Source organism: Pseudophryne corroboree, chromosome 2, assembly GCF_028390025.1.
Source record: "Pseudophryne corroboree isolate aPseCor3 chromosome 2, aPseCor3.hap2, whole genome shotgun sequence".
Lineage (NCBI taxonomy): Eukaryota > Metazoa > Chordata > Amphibia > Anura > Myobatrachidae > Pseudophryne > Pseudophryne corroboree.
In genome coordinates this window covers 618883818-618908863 of record NC_086445.1, presented here as the reverse complement: position 1 = coordinate 618908863, position 25046 = coordinate 618883818, and the positions used below count along the sequence as shown (strand labels likewise).

Here is a 25046-nt window from a genome sequence, read left to right as displayed (position 1 = left end):
ACATTGGTCTTCCCTTCTTCCGACCAATATTTTTATCCCCCTATTTTCTCTTGTGGTGAGGTACAAGTGTTGCATACTGTACTTACCTGTCTGGGAGACTTCCAAATGTTGGGGAGCTCTCCCTGTCTCCAGAGAGAATAGAACATCCTCCCAGATTTGACCACATTCCCAGAAAAGTACACAGTCTAGGGCCTCAATAAAGCTATTTGCTGTAAATCACATTCCCATAGCCCTGCTCAGCTCCTTCCGCACAATATTACAAATCACTACATTGTATAGCATACCGCCCAACATGTCCCATTCTAGGTGGGACAAAATGCTCTATTCCTGGATTTCCCACCTATTTTATGATCACCCTCATCCGCCTTGACCTAGTTAATTGACAAGAAAGATGCTTCACCATAGGTGATGGCAATCATAAATTAAGAGTGAAGTCATGGAGCAGAGCATTCTGTCCCTCCTGGAGAGGGTCATGTTGGGAAGTATGGTATAGTGAGACCACAATGATGCAATTTACTGTATGCTGCCACTTCATCTGCACCTGCCACTTAGGACTTTCTTACTGATATCTGTCAGCCTGGTAGAAAGTTGGCAAGTATGAATTGGAGTATGCTTTACCATCAAGGGGAGAGAAAAGAGAAAATATTACAAACTAAAATGTATTTGTAGAAAAGGGGTTCCCAATTGCACTTAGAAGTATTAGAAGCAGCACCTCTAGATGACTCTTCTGTTAGTAAAGATTCAGAGATAACAATAGATAAACAGATCTGAGCGCTCTAAAGATTATACATACTTATTATCTTAACCATCCACAATATAATGAATACTTTAAAACATTTTTTTTTTACATTTATTCACAAAGTTATTATAACAATTTCTTTTCACGGTAAAAAAAGGGAAAGTATCTGTACAATTTCACAGATTTACACTTTTAAGTTTCTTAAAATGACAACCAGTTTAAGTGTGTTTCCATGTTGTCATAAATTCAGCATACACTATAATTGTGAAACAGATGAAGAGCTCAACACGTTTCGTCCTGTAGGACTTTTTCAGGGGTATTAGATCAGTTGCCCAAATACAACGTGATAAAGGTAGCTTGAAAAAGTGTAAATATCACTGATAGTATTGATTCAGATGAATCAGCATATGTCTGAGAAATTAAAACTCAAGACAAAGGGCTAGATGCATCATCGCTTTGAAAGTGATCAAATGGAGAGTGAAAAAGTGCCAGCCAATCAGGTCCTACCTGCCATGTCACAGGCTGTGTTTGAAAAATGGCAGTTAGGAGCTGATTGGCTGGTACTTTTTCACTCTCCATTTTATCACTTTCCACGCGATGATGCATCTAGCCCAAAGTCTTTATTTGATAAAGGGATCTTTAGTATCTAGACCAACAGTCTATATCAGACCAGTGGGCTGTAAAGAAATAAACAGCACTGAACTTTTAGAAGATGGCGCACAATCTTCAGCATAAATTTAGTAGAGATAATGTGCAGTGGCACATGTGTTCCTCACAGAGTCCAGTGTTTCTTATACCAGAAGAAAGTCCTTTCTGTCATAAAAAGAAAAGAAATACTGCAAAAAATTCTCTAGTGTACACTTACAAATAGTAATCATGTTTGATTACCTTTGTTTATACAAAGCGTTGCTTCTAATTAACAAGAGAAAAGTGGCATTAATTACAGGATCACTAGGGTTTTGCATTTTCAGCTGTTTTCCAGCATTCCTCAGATTTTAATAATTCCCAAACTGCTGGAAACCTGCAGAGAATCTAGACAGAATACAATAGAACTCTGAAGTGCCATCAATGTTTTTCCCATGACAGCTATAGAAACCCAAGATTTACTAAGCAGCGGGTGTAGAAACTCAAACTTGCTAACAAATAAGTTGAAAAAAATTAGGTGGTTGTGACAGTTGAGCAATTTGTTCAGTCAGAAGATGACCACAATAAACTTTATAATGATGCCAAATGTAATACCCCATAAAGGAGAGAATAAAAATGTTTTGGTGCTGGAGGAGCAATCTTCTTACTTCTTTCTTCAGTGCAACTCTCTACAATCTGAAAGAAAGACAAGGATTTGTCACAACTGAGGGCTGGCACTGGTGGTGGGAAGCCTCAGTTGCAGGGGCTGACGGATAGCTGAACTTAGGAGGTGAGATGAAACTCCTAGACATGCAGAGCAGCTGCAGCACCAAAGCCCAAAGGCATGACCACGACAACTGGAAATAACTTTTAAGACTTTTATTAAACTTATACCACAGTGGTTATTTGTAAAAGGTACAAGACAGTTCTTGAGAGTCTCTGAGTGTTGCCGGATGAGACCAGTGCCCAAGTAACTTAGCTGGAAGTGCTTGTGGATGCTGGGGATCGCAGCTATAGCACTGAAATTATATGTATTGATATGAATGGTATTAGTAGCAAAGTCCTGATAGGAAATATAAACCAGGCACCGCTGGAAGCTGCTGGTGGGAGCTGGTAACAGAACAGAATGCAAAGGCAGGGAAGTCAGGCTGCACCGCAAGGTGTTAAACTGGTGCTGGTCTCTGGAGAACTGAAGACTGGAACATTCACAGCAGAGGAGAGACTGGAATCACCGGACAAACGAAGCACTGACAGCTTCCTGGTTGCTGGGACAGGATATTTATACCTGCTGGGAAGCAGGCATTGGGTGACAATTACCCCAGGCTCCGGCAGCACAGCAGATTGGCGGAAAGAGTAACATGATTACATCCAATATGGCTGCGCCCAAGACAGAGTTTGAAGGGGAAAAGAACCATGTGCCAAACTACAATGGCAGAGAAGGCCGTGGCAACAGAAGACTCCACACTCCTCCACACACACAGCGGCACAGGGACAGCGGCGGCAGCCGCAGTGCAGAGAGAACGTCACCTTCCGCTCCAAAGCCGTAAGATCGTCCGCACGGCGGCGCTGGCCACGGTGGGAGTGAGAACACCATACTGATAGTATGACATCACTGAGAAGGCCGCTGAGCCAGCGCTGTGGAACAGCAAACAAGGTAATGTAAACAATACACTACCTAGCAAGCTGAACTCCCGGCCCTGGAATGCTGAGCCAATCTCAGGAGGCACGTAACTGGCAGAAAATGGTGTCTAGTTACCCGGATTGTGACAGGATTATTCCCACACACACAGACAGAATTTATGCAAAGGATTTATTTAATGATAACTACTGTAGTTACCAGCCCATCAATATGATGAAACAACATAACACTAATATCAGTGCCCGAATAGAGCAATAATTGAATTGCTCCTTTAGGAGTGGCCCCAGGACACCTCTTAGGCTTTTGAGGAAATCTGACATGGAGCATGGGCATCCGAAGCATTGCTCCAGGAACGTTCCTCAGGCCCATAGCCCTTCCAATCAATCAGATATTAAAGATGACCATATCGGATGCGTGAATCCAGGATCTTGGCAACCTCATACTCAACACTGCGTTGAGTCTGGACTTTAGGATCAGAGGGAAGGGCTGCATGGAATCAGTTCAAAATCACTGGTTTATGGAGTGAAATATGAAATGTCCTGGGTGTTTTCAGAAATGGAGGTAGCTGAAGCTTGTAAGCCACTGGATTAATAACTTGTTCAATCAAAAAGGGTCCAATATAACGGGGAGCAAACTTCATACTTGGTACCCTCGGTCTCAGATTCTTGGTGGACAGCCAAACACGATCACTCACATTAAGGGCAGGAATTGCCCAACGCTTCTTATTCACAAATTTTTTGTACCTGGAGGATGCTTTCAGAAGAGCTGCATGAACATTCTTCCAGTTATTTGAAAACTGATGAAGAGTACTATCAACTGCAGGCACTAATGTTGCTGGAAGCAGCTGGAAAACTAGAGTTTTCGGATGAAACCCATAGTTGGTGAAGAATGGCGTGTAGGACGTTGAAGAGTGATACTGGTTATTGTGGCAGAATTCAGCCCATGGGAGGAGTTGAACCCAGTCATCTTGAGAGGAAGAGATATAAATACGGAGGAAGGCCTCCAAGTCCTGGTTCACTCTCTCAGTTTGACCATTGGTCTGGGGATGATAGGCTGTAGAGAATTGCAGCTTGACTTGGAGAGACTGACATAAACTTCGCCAGAACTTGGCTACGAATTGAACACCTCTGTCAGAAATTATCTCCTCAGGGAGGCCATGAAGTCGAAAGATCTCCTGAATGAAGACTTGGGCCAACTTAGAGGCTGATGGAAGACCAGTAAGGGGAATGGAAAGCGCCATCTTAGTAAACCGGTCAACCACCACCCAGATGGTGTTGAATTTATTACACAGAGGGAGATCCGTGATAAAATCCATAGATAAGTGAGTCCATGGATGATGAGGAACAAATAATGGAACCAGTTGCCCAGCGGGTGACTGGCGTGGTACTTTGTGTTGAGCACATTTTGGACATGATGCCACAAACTCAGTAATGTCCTTCTTCAGGGTCGGCCACCAGTATGATCTGGACACAAATTCTAAGGTCTTCTGAAAGCCCGCGTGCCCGGCGAAATGAGAGGAATGTGCCCAATGCAAGAGCTTCCTTTTGAGAGCCGGTTTTACATAACTTTTCCCTGGCGGGGGTGTAGAGTCCATCCTCACTGCGGAGAATGCCACTGGATCGATAATATAATGCTTGTCAGTAGACTCAGACTAATTTTCTTACTCCCAGGAGTCGGAAAGGGCATCTGCCTTACGATTCTGTGACCCTGGACAAAACTGAAGTTTGAAGTCAAATCTAGAGAAAAAGAGAGCCCACCTGGCTTGACGAGAATTGAGACATTGAGCGCCTTTTAAATACAGAAGATTTTTACGGTCCGTCAGAATGGTGATAGTATGAGAAGCGCCTTCTAACAGATATCTCCACTCTTCCAATGCGAGCTTGATAGCCAAAAGTTCTTGATCGCCAATGGAGTAATTACGCTCGGCAGGAGAGAATCTCCGAGAAAAGAATCCACAGGGATGTAGATGGCCGTCTTTGGCTCTTTGAGACAGGACTGCTCCCACTCCAACGGAAGAAGCATCCACCTCTAGGATAAAAGGTGAGCTGATATCTGGCTGTTTTAATACTGGAGCGGAGATGAACCTTTGTTTCATCTGATGAAAGGCTTGGTAAGAGCAGTAACTGGCGCTACAATGGTGGAAAAATCTCGAATAAATTTCTTGTAATAATTGGCGAATCCTAAGAGTCTCTGGACGCCCTTAAGGGTCACGGGAATTGGCCAATCTCGAATAGCTTGAAGTTTCTCGGGATCCATCTCTAAGCCAGACCCAGACACAATGTACCCTAGAAATGGAATAGATTTCACTTCAAAGATGCATTTTTCCAGTTTGCAATACAGATGGTTGACACGAAGATGAGACAAAACTTCTTTCACCGAGAACCGATGTTCCTCTAGATCATTCGCGAAGATAAGGATATCATCGAGATAGACCACAACATGTTGATAGAGAATGTCTCTGAAGATTTAATTCACGAAGTGTTGGAATACCGCTGGAGCGTTACTGAGTCCGAAAGGCATGACGAGGTACTCGTAATGTCCGTCACAGGTGTTAAAAGCGGTCTTCCACTCGTCACCCTTCCGGATTCGGATGAGATTATAAGCACCCCTCAAATCTAATTTTGTAAAAATAGTGGCTCCACTGACACGGTCAAATAGCTCGGTGATAAGCGGCAGAGGGTACCGATTTTTCACTGTGATGTCATTCAACCCCCGGTAGTCAATACAAGGCCGCAGGCTGCCATCTTTCTTTACGAAGAAGAAGCCTGCACCAGCTGGAGAAGATGAGGGCCGGATGAACCCCTTAGCCAGATTCTCCTTAATATACTCTTCCATGGAGTGGGTCTCAGGCAACGACAATGGATACGTGCGTCCACGAGGAGGAGTTTTCCCTGGAATGAGATCAATAACGCAATCCCATTCTCTATGGGGAGGAAGAATATCGGTTGAGGATTTGCTGAATACATCAGTGAAATCTTGATATGGAAAAGGTGGAACATCAGGAGATTTAGAGGAAGATTTGCAAACTGGAAGCACTTTACATAGACAAGTCTCAGAACAGGAAGGACCCCATGCCAGGATATGGGTAGTCTTCCAATCAACTTGAGGATTATGAAGTCGAAGCCATGGAAGGCCTAAAACCACAGGATGAGTGGCCCTTGGGATTACCAGAAAGGAAATCAGTTCTGTATGCAGAACCCCTACCTTCAGGCGGATAGGTAGGGTCTTGGAGGTAATCACTGCATCGGAAATTTTACTACCATCCACAGCAGTTAAAGATATAGGAGATGGCAGTCTCTCAGTGGGTGGGTATACTGCTTAATGAGCCTATAAAGTTCCCGGCTGCTCCAGAATCCAACAAGGCAATCAGATTCTTGGCACGTTGAGCCACTTGAAGAGAATCTGAGAGGTTGCAATCATTTGAAGACGGAGAGGAATTCATTACTCCTAGCCGACCCTCTCCTTGGCGGGCTAGGACTTGGAGTTTCCCGGATGCTCAGGACAGGCGTTAATGAGATGGGAAGGTGCAGCACAATACAGGCAGAGGCGATTAGATAGACGTCTTCTATGCTCGTGAATTACCTATCTGCATAGGTTCGTCTTTGGGCGGAGATGACTGATGAGGAGGAGGAGCAGATGGAGTCTTAGGAACTGTTGACCTGCCTCGCTCTATAGCCCTTTCACGGAACCGTAGGTCAACTTTAGTGCAGAGCGATATGAGCTAATTTAATCTTGAAGGCAAGTCTCTAGTAGCGAGCTCATCTTTAATACGTTCAGACAGGCTTTGCCAAAAAGCTGCATAAAGGACTTCCTCATTCCAGGAAACTTCAGATGCCAGGATCTGGAACTGAACTAGATACTAGCCGACAGTTCGTGTTCCCTGGCGTAGCCGGAGGATTTCAGAAGAGGCTGATGTTACACGACCTGGCTCATCAAAGATGCGTCTAAATGTTGCCACAGAGTTGGATTAGGATGACAACAGAAGATCAGATCTCTCCCATAAAGGTGATGCCCAGTCGAGGGCAGAGCCACTGAGGAGGGAGATAATATAGGCAACTTTGGTACGGTCTGTAGGAAAACTGCCAGGTAACAACTCAAAGTGAATTTCGCACTGGTTTAGAAAGCCCCTGCAGGCTTTTGGGGACCCATCAAATTTAGCAGGTGTCGGCAAGTGTAGACGTGGAGCAGGAATGGGTACGGTGGGTGGGGTTACCACCGTTGGTACTGTAGCTGGTACACTAGACGGCCCTGACCCAACGAGGGTAGTTTGAATTTCATCCAGCCGGGAGGAAAGGTCCTGGAGACATTGGATAACATGGTATTAGTAGCAAAGTCCTGATAGGAAATATAAACCAGGCACCGCTGGAAGCTGCTGGTGGGAGCTGGTAACAGAACAGAATGCAAAGGCAGGGAAGTCAGGCTGCACCGCAAGGTGTTAAACTGGTGCTGGTCTCTGGAGAACTGAAGACTGGAACATTCACAGCAGAGGAGAGACTGGAATCACTGGACAAACGAAGCACTGACAGCTTCCTGGTTGCTGGGACAGGATATTTATACCTGCTGGGAAGCAGGCATTGGTTGACAATTACCCCAGGCTCCAGCAGCACAGCAGATTGGTGGAAAGAGTAACATGTGATTACATCCAATATGGCTGCACCCATGACAGAGTTTGAAGGGGAAAAGAACCATGTGCCAAACTACAATGGCAGCAAAGGCCATGGCAACAGAAGACTCCACACTCCTCCACACACACAGCGGCACAGGGACGGCGGCGGCAGCCGCAGTGCAGAGAGAACGTCACCTTCTGCTCCAAAGCCGTAAGATCGCGCGCACGGCGGCGCTAGCTGCGGCGGGACTGAGAACACCATACTGATAGTATCACATCACTGAGAAGGCCGCTGAGCCAGCGCTGTGGAACAACAAAGAAGGTAATGTAAACAATACACTACCTAGCAAGCTGAACCCCCGGCCCTGGAACGCTGAGCCAATCTCAGGAGGCACGTAACAGGCAGAAAATGGTGTCTAGTTACCCGGATTGTGACAGGATTATTCCCACACACACAGACAGAATTTATGCAAAGGATTTATTTAATGATAACTACTGTAGTTACCAGCCCATCAATATGATGAAACAACATAACACTAATATCAGTGCCCGAATAGAGCAATAATTGAATTGCTCCGTTGGGCACCATCTAGTGGCTGCCAGTGCGCAAAACACTTGTATTCCCCATTAGAGGTGAAGAGTAGCGTTAGCCTTTTATTATATAGGATGCCACTAAATGATGACTGAAATGGGTCAGTTTCACTTAAATGAATCAATTATAATTAGTTCACACATGGTTTGTTTGTTTTTTTTCAACCATCAACAATCACACCTCGGTTGGACCTCACAGGCTATGATAATGTTACTGCACAAAGGGGGTCATTCCGAGTTGATCGTAGCTGTGCTAAATTTAGCACAGCTACGATCATCTTCCCTGACATGCGGGGGGACGCCCAGCACAGGGCTAGTCCCCCCGCATGTCAGTCCGGCCCCCCCGCAGAAGTGCAAAGGCATCGCACAGCGGTGATGCTTTTGCACTTCAAGAGTAGCTCCCGGCCAGCGCAGCTTTAGTGTGCTGGCCGGGAGCTACTCATTGCTCCCCGGCCCACCGCGGCTGCATGTGATGTCACGCAGCCGCTGCGGCCCGCCCCCGTTCGGTCTGGCCATGCCTGCGTTGGCCAGACCACACCCACGAAACGGCGACCAAACGCCGCCGTTCCGACCCCTCCCACTCAGTGATCGCCTCTGCCTGTCAATCAGGCAGAGGCGATCGCATCCCTGCTACGGCCTTCGGCCGTCTGGCATGCGCAGGCGCACTATGGCGCCGGCGCATGCGCAGTAGGGACCCGTTCGCTCTGCTGCGTTAAAAAGCAGCGAGTGAATGGGTCTGAATGCCCCCCAAAGGGCCTAATTCAGAGTTGATCTCAGCAGCCAATTTGTTAGCAGTTGGGCAAATCTATGTGCACTGCAGGGGGGCAGATATAACATTTGCAGAGAGAGAGATTCAGGTGGGGTGTGTTCAAACTGATATCTAAATTGCAGTGTAAAAATAAAGCAGCCGGTATTTACCCTGCACAGAAACAATATACCCCACCGAAATCTAACTCTCTCTGCAAATGTTATATCTGCCCCCCCTGCAGTGCACATGGGCCCTCATTCCGAGTTGTTCGCTCGGTATTTTTCATCGCATCGCAGTGAAAATCCGCTTAGTAAGCATGCGCAATGTTCGCACTGCGACTGCGCCAAGTAACTTTACTATGAAGAAAGTATTTTTACTCATGGCTTTTTCTTCGCTCCGGCGATCGTAATGTGATTGACAGGAAATGGGTGTTACTGGGCGGAAACACGGCGTTTCAGGGGCGTGTGGCTGAAAACGCTACCGTTTCCGGAAAAAACGCAGGAGTGGCCGGAGAAACGGTGGGAGTGCCTGGGCGAACGCTGGGTGTGTTTGTGACGTCAACCAGGAACGACAAGCACTGAACTGATCGCACAGGCAGAGTAAGTCTGAAGCTACTCTGAAACTGCTAAGTAGTTAGTAATCGCAATATTGCGAATACATCGGTCGCAATTTTAAGAAGCTAAGATTCACTCCCAGTAGGCGGCGGCTTAGCGTGTGTAACTCTGCTAAATTCGCCTTGCGACCGATCAACTCGGAATGAGGGCCATGGTTTTGCCCAACTGCTAACAAATTTGCTGCTGTGATCAATTCTGAATTACCCCCATAGTCACACATGTTTAATACAATTTTCAATACGTACAATATGACTTAATTATGAATTCATTCTGAATTATATGATTCTGCACAATCAATCTAAAATAATAATATTCCTATAGACTTAATTAACATTGACTATAATACCTGCAGTCCTAGGTCACATTTGAAATCTGTTCGCTACACGCTGGGGGGGCCTTGATTGAATGCACAAAATACATTTTTGTTAAAAAGTATTGTTGCAGTGCTGTTGTAGAAATAATAGCAGCTGCTGTATGTCAATGCCACAAAGCAACTGATTTTGTGTGTGATACGTGGCTTACTCTTACCAAACCTGATGCAGTACTTTAGGATAAATATCGGTTTGTAATTTCACACAAGTCAGAAGGATTATCATCCAAATAATAGTTATGAACGAAATTTGACAATATCATGGGAAAAAGTCCCTAGCTGTGTCTTATAGGTGGTGCGCCCTGATTCTGAAAAGTGTCTATGAACAAGTCTAAAGAAAAGAAGACTTTTGTGTGTGTAATACTTGGCTTCCTCTCACCAAATCTGATGAAGTATTTTAGGATGCAGCTTTCCCTCCAGAAAGGGTGGTATTCAGTATGCCGGCTGTTGGGATCCCGACGCTCAGTATACTGGCGCCAGAATCCCGACACCTGGCATACCGACAACTATTCTCCCTCTTGGGGGTACACGACCTCCCTGGAGGGAGAATAAATAGTGTGGCGCGCATAGCGTGCCACCGTGCCTGCAAGGTGCTCATTTGCACTCGCCCAGTTGCCGGCATGCACGCGGTCGGGATCCCTGAGCCGGTCTGCTGGGCGCCCGGATCCCGACCGCCGGCATAACATACTACACCCCTCTAGAAGGTAGGTACAGCTTACTGGAACATGTTTGCGTAGAGCTAAAAATAGTGAAACAGAGAGTGGCTCAGTAAGTTCCAGCCACTCTTTTGCTGCAGCTTGTTTCCTCTGCTTCTACACAAAAGCCACACTCTCAGTACACACCCATTATGTGTATGGCCGCCTCTGCCAGCTTCTCCTCCAACTGCTGTTTCAGTATAAGGGAGCCGCCCCTCAGCATGCTGGCAGTAACTGCCCTTCCTCTCTCCTCTTTCCAACTGTCATTTTTTTTTTAAATAAACTTTATTTAAAATGCCACCACTACTTGCTTTTCTGAAATGAACTTATTCCAGTGGGATCTCTTCTCTTAAGCTGGGTACATACTGGCGCAATGTGTACCCATCCAATGTGTCAGTCTGACAGGTCAACATATTAGACCCTGGGTACACATTAGGCCTAATTCAGAACTGATCGCCAGGCAGCATTTTTATACAGTCTGCGATCAGGTCTGAACTGCGCAGGCATATATGCACCGCAATGCGCAGGCACGTCAGTCCGCAATGACGGGGATCGTCGAGCAGCGACGGGATGGTGCGAGAAAAAGCAATCACATGGGTGATCACAAGGTGACTGACAGGAAGAGGCCGTTTGTGGATGGCAACTGACCGTTGTTAGGGAGTGTCCAGAGAAACGCAGGAGGGACCAGGAGCCTGAAGGGAGGGTTTCTGACGTTAGCTCCGGCCCTGATCGTCGCAGTGGCTGAGTAAGTCCTGGTCTGTGCAGAGACTGCACAAACTTCTGTTTGTGCAGCTCTCCTGCACATGCAAACGCACCCCTGCACAGCGATTTCCCCCTCCCCCTGTAGGCGGCACCTTCCTGATCGCAGGGATGCGAAAAAAGCACCCTAGCAATCAGGTCTGAATTAGGTGCATTGAGCGATGCTAATTAAGGTTGGAATGATCACTCTTACGTTCTTCATTAGCATACATGTTATCACTAGCGATATCGTCAGGATTAATGTGCAGCACATCAATCCTGCCGACGTTGCTAGTGACCGAGGGCACCCGCATACCGGGCAGACGCACTGCCCGATGTCTGCCAATGTGAGCTATATGTCGGTCCAAACAGCCAGATCACACAAAATATCACTCAGTGTGTACTCAGTTTTATGAGATGGCCATCATCAGAGTCATATGTAAAGTAATAGTCTGCAAAGAGGGGTATGGTCAGGCCCGATGCTAGCCGCTCAGCAAAGGGATGCAAAGCAGGGAGGCACCAGGCTGGAGAGGTGCTCACCCTGCTCTGCATCCCTGTACTGAGCTGATATCCCTGCTGCTGCCGGCTGCTGCTGCGCCTGTCACTCTGACTGGGAGCGGTGCTGGCAGCATGAAGCTTTCAGTCCTCTCCCCTCCCCTGTGACAGTGCAGTCAGTGTGCGGGATCCAAAAGGGTGCAGAGCTACATGGGAATTAGGGGTGGAGCTGCACGGGACCAGGCAGTAGCCTGCAACACAGGAGGATCAGCTGCTACAACTCCGGCCTGCCAGACTTCCTTAGGTAAGGGAGTATGTGAGTGAAAGTGTGTATGTGTGTGTGTGTGTGCGTATCCAGTATCTGTGTATATGTATGTGGGATTGTGTATGTGTGTAATGTATGTAAAGTTTGTATGTGTGTGTGTGTGTGTGTGTGTGTGTGTGTATATGTGTATATGGTGTGCGTATGTGTGACTGTGCAGCATAATGTGTGTAAGCATTACTGCTACGGTGGGTGTTACGCATGTAAGCGTCACTGTTAAAGGGGGCTTTACGTGTATAAGCACCGCTGCTATGGGGGGCGTTACATGTGTAAGCGTCACTGCTACACGGGGGCATTACGTGTGTAAGTGTCACTGGTACAGGGGGTGTTACGTGTGTAAGCGCCACTGCTACGGGAGGACGTTGTGTGTGTAAGCATCACTGGTACAGGGGGCGTTACATGTGTATGAATCACTGCTACTGGGGGCATTATGTGTGTAAACGTCACTGCTACAGGGGGCATTACGTGTGTAAGTGTCACTGCTAGTGGGGGCATTGCGTGTGTAATAATCACTGCTACAGGGGGGCGTTACATGTGTGAGCTTCACTGGTACGGGGGGCCGTTACGTGTGTAAGCATCACTGCTACAGAGGGAGTTACATGTGTAAGCGGTACTGTGTGAATGCTGATTTGCATACAGGACAAAAAGCTATACCTTTTACACTGAAATTCGAGCAGCTGTGGCAATGCTGATTTACTTACAGGTCTAAAAGCAATACTTAAAACCACACTTAATACACTTTAAAATCGAGCCGCTGCGGCCGCTGTATGCAGTCCTTAACCATTGTACTTATAACTCAGTTTGCGTACAAAGTCCCATACCGTGTACGCACTTTGCGTACTAACACCGTGACGGACGTACAAAGTACACGCGGTGCATACACACACAACGACACGCCGTGAGCACTATGCAGCTTCACGTGTGTCTGTAATACACTTACAAATCTAGCAGAGAAAGAGACACAACACCAATTGTATTTAGGAAGTTGGGATCCGACCCGCCAACATATAATTGATAAAAGGGGGTTACAACAAAGATACAATTACAATAACAGAAAAGAGGCTACATTCAATGGTACATACGTTTGGTTTCACCTGCGCTTCCCGGTCCGGTCCTCAGTCATCAAGGTAGAAGACCTTCAGAGATTGAGAGAGAGTGACCTGGCCTGCAGCTGGCTTTTTATACATTTGTCCAAAACCTAACACAATGGAAACTGTAATCTCTTTGTCCATTGGACACTGGGATGGTCGTTTACAGTACAGGAGAGGTCATAGGTCAGTTTGAATAGGTGGGCGATGTCTGGTCCAGGTGCACTTGCAGATGTTCTCCTCTGGGTTCCCGCCGCATATCAAGAGCACAGTAAATACAGTTAATATTTATATTCTGCTCCTGCGCATCACTATTCGCAGGAGCGTGCGATCTTCTGCAAACCAACACCGAAATATTGCTCTTAAAATACCCTACAGCTGGATACCAAACACCACCTTATAACCTAGTTCTGTCCCCTCCTATCCTGTAAAGGTGAATCCCTTTGTTGCTGTACCATTTTAAACAAGTGTAATTTGCTGGTGCGGTGCATGTGGACTATGTGTACATTGTGCACTATTTGGATTAAATATGTCATGTATTTTTATGGCTTTTCCATGCGATCACAAACACTACCGTAATTACTCATACCACGCGCTAATACGCAGGACCGTAGGAGCGATCATACGCAAATTGCGAATATGTGCACGCACAGCAGAACAAGTACACACACGGAGGCCATCTGTGTGTAGTTTGTACGTGATGTGTGTACTGAAATATTTTCGACTTCGACAACTGCTACAGGCGGCGCTACGTGTGTAAGCGTCACTGGTACAGGGGGTGTTACGTGTGTAAGCATCACTGGTACAGGAGGCGTTATGTGTGTAAGCGTCACTGGTACAGGGGGCGTTACATGTGTAAGCGTCACTGCTATGGGGCGTTACGTGTGTAAGCGTCACTGGTAAGGGGGCGTTAAATGTGTAAGCGTCACTGGCACAGGAAGCGTTACATGTGTACCGTCACTGCCACGGGGGCGTTACGTGTGTTAGCATCACTGGTAAGGGGACGTTACGTGTGTAATCATCACTGGTACAGGGGGCGTTATGTGTGTAAGCGTTACTGGTACAGGGGGGGTGTGATGTGTGTAAGCGTCACTGGTACAGATGGGCACTACGTGTTTAAGCATCACTTTTATGGGGGGCTTTACGTGTGTAAGCCTCACTGGTACAGGGGGCTTTACTTGTGTAAGCATCACTGCTACGGGGGCGTTACGTAGGTAAGCGTCACTGCTATGGAGGCGTTACGTGTGCAAAAACATCACTGCTACAGGGGGCGTTATGTGTGTAAGCATCACTGCTACGGGGGGCGTTACATGTGTAAGTGTCACTGGTACAGGGGGCGTTATGTGTGTAAGTGTCACTAGTACAGGAGGAGTTACGTGTGTAAGCATCACTGGTATGGGTGTGTTCCGTATGTAAGCATCACTGGTACGGTAGGTGTTACATGTGTAAGCGTCACTGGTATGGGGGGCGTTACATGTGTAAGCATCACTGGTACAGGGGGCTGTTACATGTTTAAGTATCACTGTTACGAGGAGTGTTACATGTGTAAGCGTCACTGCTACCGGGGGCGTTATGTGTGCAAGCATCACTGCTACAGGGGGCATTATGTGCACTGTCCCTTTGTAAAGTATAGAAGGGCGCAAATTTATAGATTGCAGAGGGGTGCCGAATACCCTAGCACCGGCCCTGGGTATTAACTGATACCATGTAATTTTGGGGTTTTATATATATATATATATATATATATATATATATATATATATATATATATATATATATAATACAGGCTAACAAAGGATGATGTATAGTGATATTTTAGAAATAATAGCGATAGAGAGTAATGAACTCCAAAAGGGTAAAAGGGTGACTGATGGGGAGTAGTAATCAATTTCCAGGGATAGGCTGGGTAGTGAATAATTTACAGGGCAGTGAGAAAATGAATTACATTGGAGAGGAAATGAAGGGAATTGAAGGTGATGGTTTTGTAATCTAGTACTACCACTGGATAGTTAGGATGTGTCCCCTGCAAGGTAACATGGAGGGGGAACTAGTGTACAGTATGTCCAATAAACAATGATACATGTTACCAGGGGATAATGTGGTGGTAGTGGTTGGGAGGTGATATGTTAAACATATTTTTTTTAACATATTACTTTGGGAACTGCTAATTCTGCTTAATGATGAAAGTATGGCATAGTGACTGAGTTGCTCATACATCAAGTTTGCTTGCTTACAGTATGCACTTTTGTACTGCACATGCACAGCAAAATACATCTGTACACAGAATTGGTACACCTTATGACTGGCTAAGTAAACGAGGGAGGAAATGGGGGCAAACATAGGACGAATATAGTAAGAGTATAATTGAGATAGAAGACAATGCGCATTCAATATGCATGTTAGGAGGGAAATCTCTTGAGGGTGCCGGAGGGCTAGTGCAACAAGACTCACTGATGATCATGTTGATGATCAACTAGCACTTTTAGAAATATCAGTGCCTACAGTCATACATGCATTTGTATCATCATGTTTGCATACTTCCCAACCTCAACAACTTGAGAATCAGGACATAGCGCACCTCTGGCACCTCCGTGCCCGAAAAGGGGGGCAGGGCCTCATATAAAAGGGGTGGGGTCTACAATAAAGGGGGCAGACCCCCGACCCCCATCTACGTCACTTTGGGACACTGTGGCCCACGGGCGAGACAGTGTCCGAATAGCGGGACTGTCCCGCTGGATTCAGGACAGTTAGGAGGTGTTTGGACTACTACAATGCTCTCTACCCTGGTCTCCCAACAAAATAATTGCACTACTTGCAACTGGTACAAAATTCAGCTGCCAGGCTGTTAAATTACCAGCTCCATTCCTGCCACATAACACCCATACACTACTCCCTCCACTGGCTGCCTGTAAGATCAGAAATCTATTTCAAGATTATCTTAGTGACTTCCAAAACCCTGCATAACTAAGATCCAGGGTACCTGAAGCAGCTTCTCATTCCTTAAGGGCCCCATACACTATAACGATAATGCCCGATTTAATCCGTTTTCGACTTTTCGGGTCGATAAATCAGATGGAAAGTGGCAAATCGGATGCACGGTCCCGTGAGCATCGGATCGGAGCCCCTAGGTCGTTAGTGCTGCAATCGTGATGTATCGGTTCCCAGTGATCGCAAAAACGCGCTATAGCGCGTATTTTACCCTGAAACTGTCACTTGGGACCCACTTTTAGAAAATGAGCGGGTCCCATAAGACGCGCTCATTGTAAAGATCTGTGTGTCAGCGCCCTAGCCAATCAGCGGCACACAGGAGGTGACTGGCTGCTTCCCCAGCCAGTCACCTCCTGTAGTCTCCAGAGCCTGCGGTGTCTCCTCCTCATTGGCCGCCAGTCCAGCACGCTGCTGCAGCTTTGAATCCTCCTCCCGCTGCGCGCTGATCCTAGGCACCACTGCCGGCATGTATCTGTGCTGCAGCACTGGCAGAGACTGGCCCCGCTCACCCAGCAGTGTCACCAGCGCCCTCCTCCTCTGCAACGGTGAGTGCCGCTCGAGTCTGTCACTGCTCCATGCTGTGCTGTGTCCATGCTGAGAGACAGCATGATACTCTGTGCTTTTGCACTGTCCCGGCCGGCATGCTTCTCCTACCTATAGACCGTGCCCCTGCATGGTAAGATGGGAGCGCTGCAGGGGGAAGGGGCACTAGTGATTGTGTGTGCTGTGGGGGAGCGCCGGTGACAATGTGCTGGGGGGGGGGGGGGGGCGGGCGGCGGAGGAGCGGAGTACAGCAGACTATAGGGGGGGGGGGGGGCGGGCGGCGGAGCGCAGCAGACTATATGTGCTCTCCGGCAGGGGATGTCAGGGTTGAGAGCTGGTGCCTATGTATGTGCTGCGGGGAAGGGGGGAGTGAGCGCCGGTGACTGTTTGTGTGTTGTGCGGGGGCAGAGGTGAGAGCTGGTTGCTTTATATGTGCTGGGTGGGAGGTTTAGAGCAGGCTCCTACATATGTCACACAGGGCTCAGTGGCCTTCGCTGCAGCACCAGCGCAGGAAGAGGACCAGAGCTGCTGGACTACATGTCAGTCATCACTCCTCCCCTCGGCACCCCCACTGACACCCGTGATGACTATGGACACGCCCCTTCCCGCGCAATCACAGTGGACACCACCCTCCACCGCTGACACCCACAATCACAGTGGACACCACCCTCCACCGCTGACACCCACAATCAGTGGACACCACCCTCCACCGCTAACACCCACAATCAGTGGACACCACCCTCCACCGCTGACACCCACAATCACAGTGGACACCACCCTCCACCGCTGACACCCACAATCACAGTGGACACCACCCTCCACCGCTGACACCCACAATCAGTGGACACCATCCTCCACCGCTGACACCCACAATCAGTGGACACCACCCTCCACCGCTGACACCCACAATCAGTGGACACCACCCTCCACCGCTGACACCCACAATCAGTGGACACCACCCTCCACCGCTGACACCCACAATCAGTGGACACCACCCTCCACCGCTGACACCCACAATCACAGTGGACACCACCCTCCACCGCTGACACCCACAATCAGTGGACACCACCCTCCACCACTGACACCCACATTAACTGTAGACACCCCCTCCACTGACACTCACGATCACTGTGTCTGGGGATGACAATGGGGGGATCAGAGATTGTGGCTACAATGTGTCTAAATGGTCACCTGGTGCAATGTGTATAACGCGCTGTACCCAGTGCAATGTGTATAACGTGCTGTGCCTGGCGCAATGTGTATAACCTGCTGTGCCTGGCGCAATGTGTATAACCTGCTGTGCCTGGCGCAATGTGTATAACCTGCTGTGCCTGGCGCAATGTGTATAACGTGCTCTGCCTGGCGCAATGTGTATAACGTGCTCTGCCTGGCGCAATGTGTATAACGTGCTCTACCTGGCGCAATGTGTATAACGTGCTCTACCTGGCGCAGTGTGTATAACGTGCTCTGCCTGGCGCAGTGTGTATAACGTGCTCTGCCTGGCGCAGTGTGTATAACGTGCTCTACCTGGCGCAGTGTGTATAACGTGCTCTGCCTGGCGCAGTGTGTATAACGTGCTCTGCCTGGCGCAGTGTGTATAACGTGCTCTACCTGGCGCAGTGTGTATAACGTGCTCTGCCTGGCGCAGTGTGTATAACGTGCTCTGCCTGGCGCAGTGTGTATAACGTGCTCTACCTGGCGCAGTGTGTATAACGTGCTCTGCCTGGCGCAGTGTGTATAACGTACTCTACCTGGCTCAGTGTGTGCAACATGCTCTACCTTGCGCATTGTGTGTAACATGCTCTACCTGGCTCAGTGTGTGAAACGTGCTCTACCTGGCACGGTGTGTGTAACGTGCTCTACCTGGCTCAGTGTGTATAACGTGCTCTACCTGGTGCAATGTGCATATTGTCAGCTACCTGGTGCAATATGTATAATATGCTCTGCCTGGCGCTAAGTATATAACGTGCTCTGCCTGGCACTAATAACGTGCTCTGCCTGGCGCTAATAACGTGCTGTGCCTGGAGCAATATGTATAACGTGCTCTACCTGGTGCAGTGTGTATAGGAGGTTCTACCTGGTGCAATGTGTATAAGCGGCACTACTGTGTGGTATAATGTGAATTGGTACTATTATGTGGCCACGCCCCTTCTCCATTAAGCAATGCCCCTAATTTTTTTCGCGCGCCTTCGGCGCGCACTGCCTATACTTAGTGTTCTGGGAGATGGAGAACCGATTCACTTTCTGCCAAGGGGCACCAAAATGTCTAGTTACAGCTCTGGTGCAGGGTGTCCTGCATGCTACACAGCCCAGCAGCAGTCACCCCCATCCCACCACCTTACAACAAGATTAAGATTAATAAAAACCTTCATTCCGATGGGACCCAGAAAAGGACCGGTAGGACCCCAATTTTTAAAAGTGAGGGGTCCCTGGGACCCACTTTTTTTTGGCCTCAGCGCGATCACTGGGTTCCCGCAGGCATGGCTGGGATCACATATGATACATCATATGCTAAAGGACCTCATACGATGTATCCTATGCGATCCTGCCACCCGGGAGGCTGCCGGGCAGTTCAAGGGTGAACACCTGTGACATGAGGATCCGACATGTCGCTGTAGTGTATGGGGCCCTTAACACTTCAACTGTTTACTGCAATCTGTAGATGATGGACTATTAGCAGTACCTAGAATCTCCATTAATTAATTTGGGGTCAAACTTTTAGCTTTGTGGCTCTAGCTCTATGAAACTCGGTTCCTCAACCACCCCGAGAGGACTCTACTCTAGAAACCTTCATAAACAACCTCAAGACTTTCTGGTTTACTCACGCATTTCATTAATGTCCCTTTAGTTTCTAAAGAAAATAAAAGCCAAATGCTTAGATCTCTTTTCTGTTAAATCTATTTTGTGTCTTGTATTATTTAAATAAAAAGTAAAACACTTCAAGCAATGCTGGGAGTAAAGAGCTATATAATTATTATTATTATTATTATTATTATTATTATTTCATAAATCCACAAATTACAGGTTTCTGAAACAGTATGCTGTACGAGTTGGAAGTCATGCAAACTGTTAGTGACAGACACATTCAAATATTTATATAATTATGTACCTTAATAAAAAAAAAATAACTTTGATATGTAAACCATTCATATACAGAAGTCTTGTAGTCTGCTCTACTGCTAGGTATTGAGCACGAGAAAATCATTTTCCTGTTTCTCCAGCATAGAGCTCACTGACTTCATCTCATACCTGATGCCTGCACTTAACTCATCTAGACTATTTATGACTTTATGTTAGTGTAACACTGTAGGGGTGCAAGGTGCCTTTTCCCGGGGAATATGGCAGCCCGCAGCAGCTGAGGAACAACACAAGTCCAGTTTCTGGTACAACTGACCCCGGCCAGTTTTATTGAAACAGAAAATAAAACAAACCCCAAAATAAAAATACCTTGCCTGTCCGGCACTAACTAAACATAAGATGTTCCTAACTGTCACTAAACAAAACACAGAGTTCTTCAGTACATACTGTATAGCTTACTTGCATCAGAAAGCGTGTCTCTCACACACAGATCCTGCAGCCTTCCCAGGCAGTCTGCCCATACTAATCAGGTTAGAAGCACTATAACACTCTTACACAGCTGAAACCCTGATTAGCCCTCTGTGAGGCCAAAGACCCGAACTGGGCCCAATGTCTAGAACTCGCCTTATCTCTCTCTCAGAGCCTTTACCCAGCTTTTACAGCAAACTGAAAAGGTTCAGACAAAACAAAAAGCATTTTTCCTAGAAGTTAACATTTTCTAAAACATGTAAGACAAGAACCTGGGACAAATATACCTGCCCTCAAACACTATCCCAGTGTTCTTGTCACATATCCCCCTCCCCTGTTTCGACCTAGGGGCCGGAACACTTGTAGCCCCCAAACAGAAGATGCGAGACAATGCATCTGCGTTGGCCAATTGTGTTCCCGGTCTATGTTCGACAGTAAACTTAAAGTCCTGCAACGCTAGAAACCATCTAGTTACACGAGCATTCTTGCCTCTATTTACATACATCCATTTTAAAGGGGCATGGTCTGTCACTAGTCTGAATTGTCTACCCAAGAGGTAATATCTCAAGGTATCTAGTGCCCACTTAATGGCCAAAGCCTCCTTTTCCACAATGGCATACTTTTTTTCATGCTCATTGAGTTTCCTACTCAAATAAATGATAGGGTGTTCGTCCCCATCTCTGGTTTGGGACAGCACAGCACCTATCCCTACCTCTGAGGCATCTGTCTGTACCACAAATTCTTTTGAAAAATCTGGTGTTATCAACACCGGTTGTGAACACAAAGCCACTTTTAATGCTTGGAACGCCTTTTCTGCATCAGGGTTCCATTTCACCACATTTGACTGCTTCCCTTTGGTAAGGTCTGACAACGGCACCGCTGTGGTCGCAAAATTAGGAATAAACCGTCTATAGTACCCAGTAATTCCCAAAAAAGCCCTTACCTGTTTTTTATTCACTGGACGAGGCCAGTTTTGAATAGCATCAACTTTATTCAATTGGGGCCTAATCAGACCTCTGCCTATGGTGAAGCCCAAGTATTTGACCTCCTCCATTGCGAGGCAGCACTTCTTTGGGTTAGCAGTTAACCCTGCCTCTCTGATTGAGTCCAGTACTGCTTGTACTTTAACCAAATGGGACCCCCAGTCTGTACTGTGAATTACCACATCATCCAAATAGGCAGCTGCATATTTTCTATGGGGCCTCAAAATTTTATCCATCGCCCGTTGAAAGGTTGCTGGAGCCCCATGCAACCCAAAGGGTAACATCTTATACTGGTACAGCCCCTCCGGAACCGAAAAGGCTGTTTTTTCTTTGGCGCTATCAGATAAAGGTATTTGCCAGTAACCTTTGGTCAGGTCCAATGTGGTGAGAAACCTGGCTGTTCCCAGCCTTTCTACAAGCTCATCCACACGGGGCATGGGGTATGCGTCAAACTTGGACACCTCATTTAACTTACGAAAGTCATTACAGAAGCGTATGCTACCGTCGGGCTTCGGGATGAGCACTATGGGACTGGACCACTCACTGTTAGACTCCTCTATGACTCCAAGTTCTAACATGGTTTTAACTTCCTTAGAAATAGCTTCTCGCTGAGCTTCAGGAATCCTATATGGCTTTAAATGAACCCTGACCCCTGGTTCTGTGACAATGTCATGTTTTATTATGGTCGTTCGGCCAGGCAGCTCTGAAAATACCTCCCTATTTTGGATGAGAAATTCTTTAACCTGATTGTTCTGATCAGCTGATAATGTCTCTGACACCTTCACTGCGGGAAGCAACCGGGGTGAAGACACCGAAGGGCAAGGCTCCGCTGACAGAGACAACCTATCTTTCCAGGGTTTGATTAAGTTAACATGGTAGATCTGTTCGGGTTTTCTCTTTCCCGGCTGGTATACTTTGTAATTAACCTCATTCACTTTTTCCCTAATCTCAAATGGACCCTGCCATTTAGCTAGGAATTTGCTTTCCACAGTGGGTACCAAAACAAGAACTCTATCTCCAGGAGCAAATTCCCGTATCTTGGCACTCCGGTTATAGACCCTCTGTTGAGCACTTTGGGCCTGTTCCATGTGCTCTCTGACAACAGGTACCACGGCTGCAATCCTATCCTGCATTTGTGTTACATGCTCAATAACGCTTCTATAAGGAGTGGGCTGTCCTTCCCACGTCTCTTTGGCAATATCCAACAGCCCTCTGGGGTGTCTACCATACAACAAATCAAATGGAGAAAACCCCGTAGAGGACTGAGGGACTTTAACAAGTAGGGCAACAAACAATCCCAGTTTTTCCCATCTCTCTCAACAACCTTTTTTAACATACTTTTTAATGTTTTATTAAACCTTTCCACCAACCCGTCAGTTTGGGGATGGTAGATGGACGTCCTGAGGTGAGTGACCTTAAATAACTTGCACAATTCTTTCATGATCCTTGACATAAATGGAGTACCTTGGTCAGTCAAAATTTCTTTTGGTATTCCCACTCTACTAAATACCTGCACCAGCTCCCTAGCTATCGCCTTGGTTGTGATAGTGCGTAAAGGGACAGCCTCAGGATATCGAGTGGCATAGTCCATAATTACCAGGATATACTGATGGCCCCGAGCAGACTTTAACAAGGGCCCCACGAGATCCATGGCTATTCTGTCAAACGGGACCTCTATAATAGGCATGGGAACTAGTGGGCTCCTGAAATGGGGTCTAGGGGCATGATACTGGCATTCAGGACAGGAAGAACAATATTCAGACACTTCTTTATAAACCCCTGGCCAAAAGAACCTTTGTAAAACTCTTTCAGTGGTTTTTTCTGCCCCTAAATGTCCTGCGGTAACGTGACTATGAGCTAAATCTAGTACCGTTCTCCGATAAGGCTGGGGAACTACCAGCTGTTCCACCACATCCTCACCCCTTTTGACAATGTGGTACAAGAGCTCATTACAGATGGCCATGTGGGGATACGTAACCCTGTCACCTGGTACCACAGGTTCCCCATTAACAATCTTAACATTCTCTCTAGCCTTTATTAAGGTAGGATCCTTTAACTGTTCAGACGCAAACAGATCCTTCTTTACCTCCAGGTCAGGCACGCTTTCAGTTCTAACTACTATGTCTCTGTTCCCGGCAAGAGGGTCCTCACTGGACTCCCCATCTGTCACTTCCCCAGCCAAACTAGCAAAAGGCAAAGGGCCAGAAAGTTCCGAAGACCCACGTACATCCATAAAATCACCGGTATTATCAACTGGCTTTTTACTTCTCACATCTGTTGATAACCGTGATTCCCACAGTTTCCAAAAATGAGGAAAATCCCTCCCTATTATGGCCTCATGCACCAAGGTAGGGACCAGTCCCACTTTAACCATTGCTGACCCACAACAAGTTTCTATATTCACCTCAGCAGTGGCATAATGTTGGGTATCCCCATGTATGCAAGTTACCCCAATAGGTATTTGCTGGACCTTTAAGGGGTTCACTAACCCTGCTTTCACGAGGGTAACTAAACTTCCTGAATCTAGCAAGGCCTCTACCCGGTTACCTTCTAAGAACACATCACACATTTGTTTTTCCAGCTCAGGTGAAGGTACCACAGTACAAGCTAACCTAGCAAAGAAAGACATTCTGCGACATTCAAAGGCAGCATCACATTGCATGGGTTCTTGCGTGACTGGGCAATTGGCAATAACATGACCTGGCATACCACACCTAAAACATTTAACCACACGATTATCAACCCATTTGGGCAGCATAGACCGTTCTAGCCCCATTGGCCTGTTTCCAGGGCCAGTGTTTACAGTCTCTCCAGCCTTGCGTTCTCTTAACCGCCCAGCAACGTTTTCCCACGGAACAGTCTTACCAGTCTTTACTGAAGGGCGCTGTCGAGGACCTATGGGTTGCTGGGTGGTCATCAGTAGTTCCTCTGCTGCCAAATACCTCTCTACCATGTCCACTAATTGGTCAGCAGTACCCGGGTTTCCATGGCTCACCCACTTGCGCAGGACCATGGGCAAAGATCTCAAGTAGCGGTCCATGACGACTCTTTCCACCATCTGGGGACCAGTTAATGTCTCTGGCTGCAGCCATTTTTTTGTTAGCTGAATAAGGTCGTGCATCTGGGAGCGCGGAGGCTTCTCCATGGCGTACAGCCAACGGTGCACCCGTTGTGCTCGTACTGACAGCGTGACTCCCAGGCGGGTCAGGATCTCAGTCTTTAGTTTATCATAGTCCCGAGCCTCAGCAGGGCTTAAATCAAAGTAAGCTTTTTGGGGCTCACCTGACAGGAAAGGTGCCAGCAGACTGGCCCACTGTGCTTTCGGCCAGTTCTCACGCTCGGCAGTCCTTTCAAACGTGGTCAGATAGGCCTCCACATCATCAGCCTCTGTCATTTTCTGCAGGAAGTGACTGGCTCGTATAGAACTAGAGCTGGTTGGAGCACTGACGGCCACATCTCCAACCCGAGCTGCAAGCCTCTGCACCACTTCTGTTAAGGCCTCTCTATCCTGACGCTGTTGCCTGTAAAGTTCATCAACAACTGCCTGCTGTTGTCTCTTATTTTCCTCCATTGCCACCTGCTGCTGTCGGTTGGCCTCCTGCTGAGCCGCTGTAGCTTGCAGCAAGGCTTTAAGCAGATCCTCCATGTCAACAGATTTTTCAGGCGGCTTTGCAGCTGCTTTCACCCAGGACATATATCAAACCCTCAGGGGTGAGT

At 47.3% G+C, this 25046-nt stretch overlaps 1 pseudogene; it reads right to left on the bottom strand.

Moving 5' to 3' along the window:
- Positions 1–8292: 8292 nt before the first annotated feature.
- LOC135054086 (U4 spliceosomal RNA) lies at positions 8293–8425 on the bottom strand (annotated as a pseudogene).
- Between the last annotated feature and the right edge of the window lie 16621 nt (positions 8426–25046).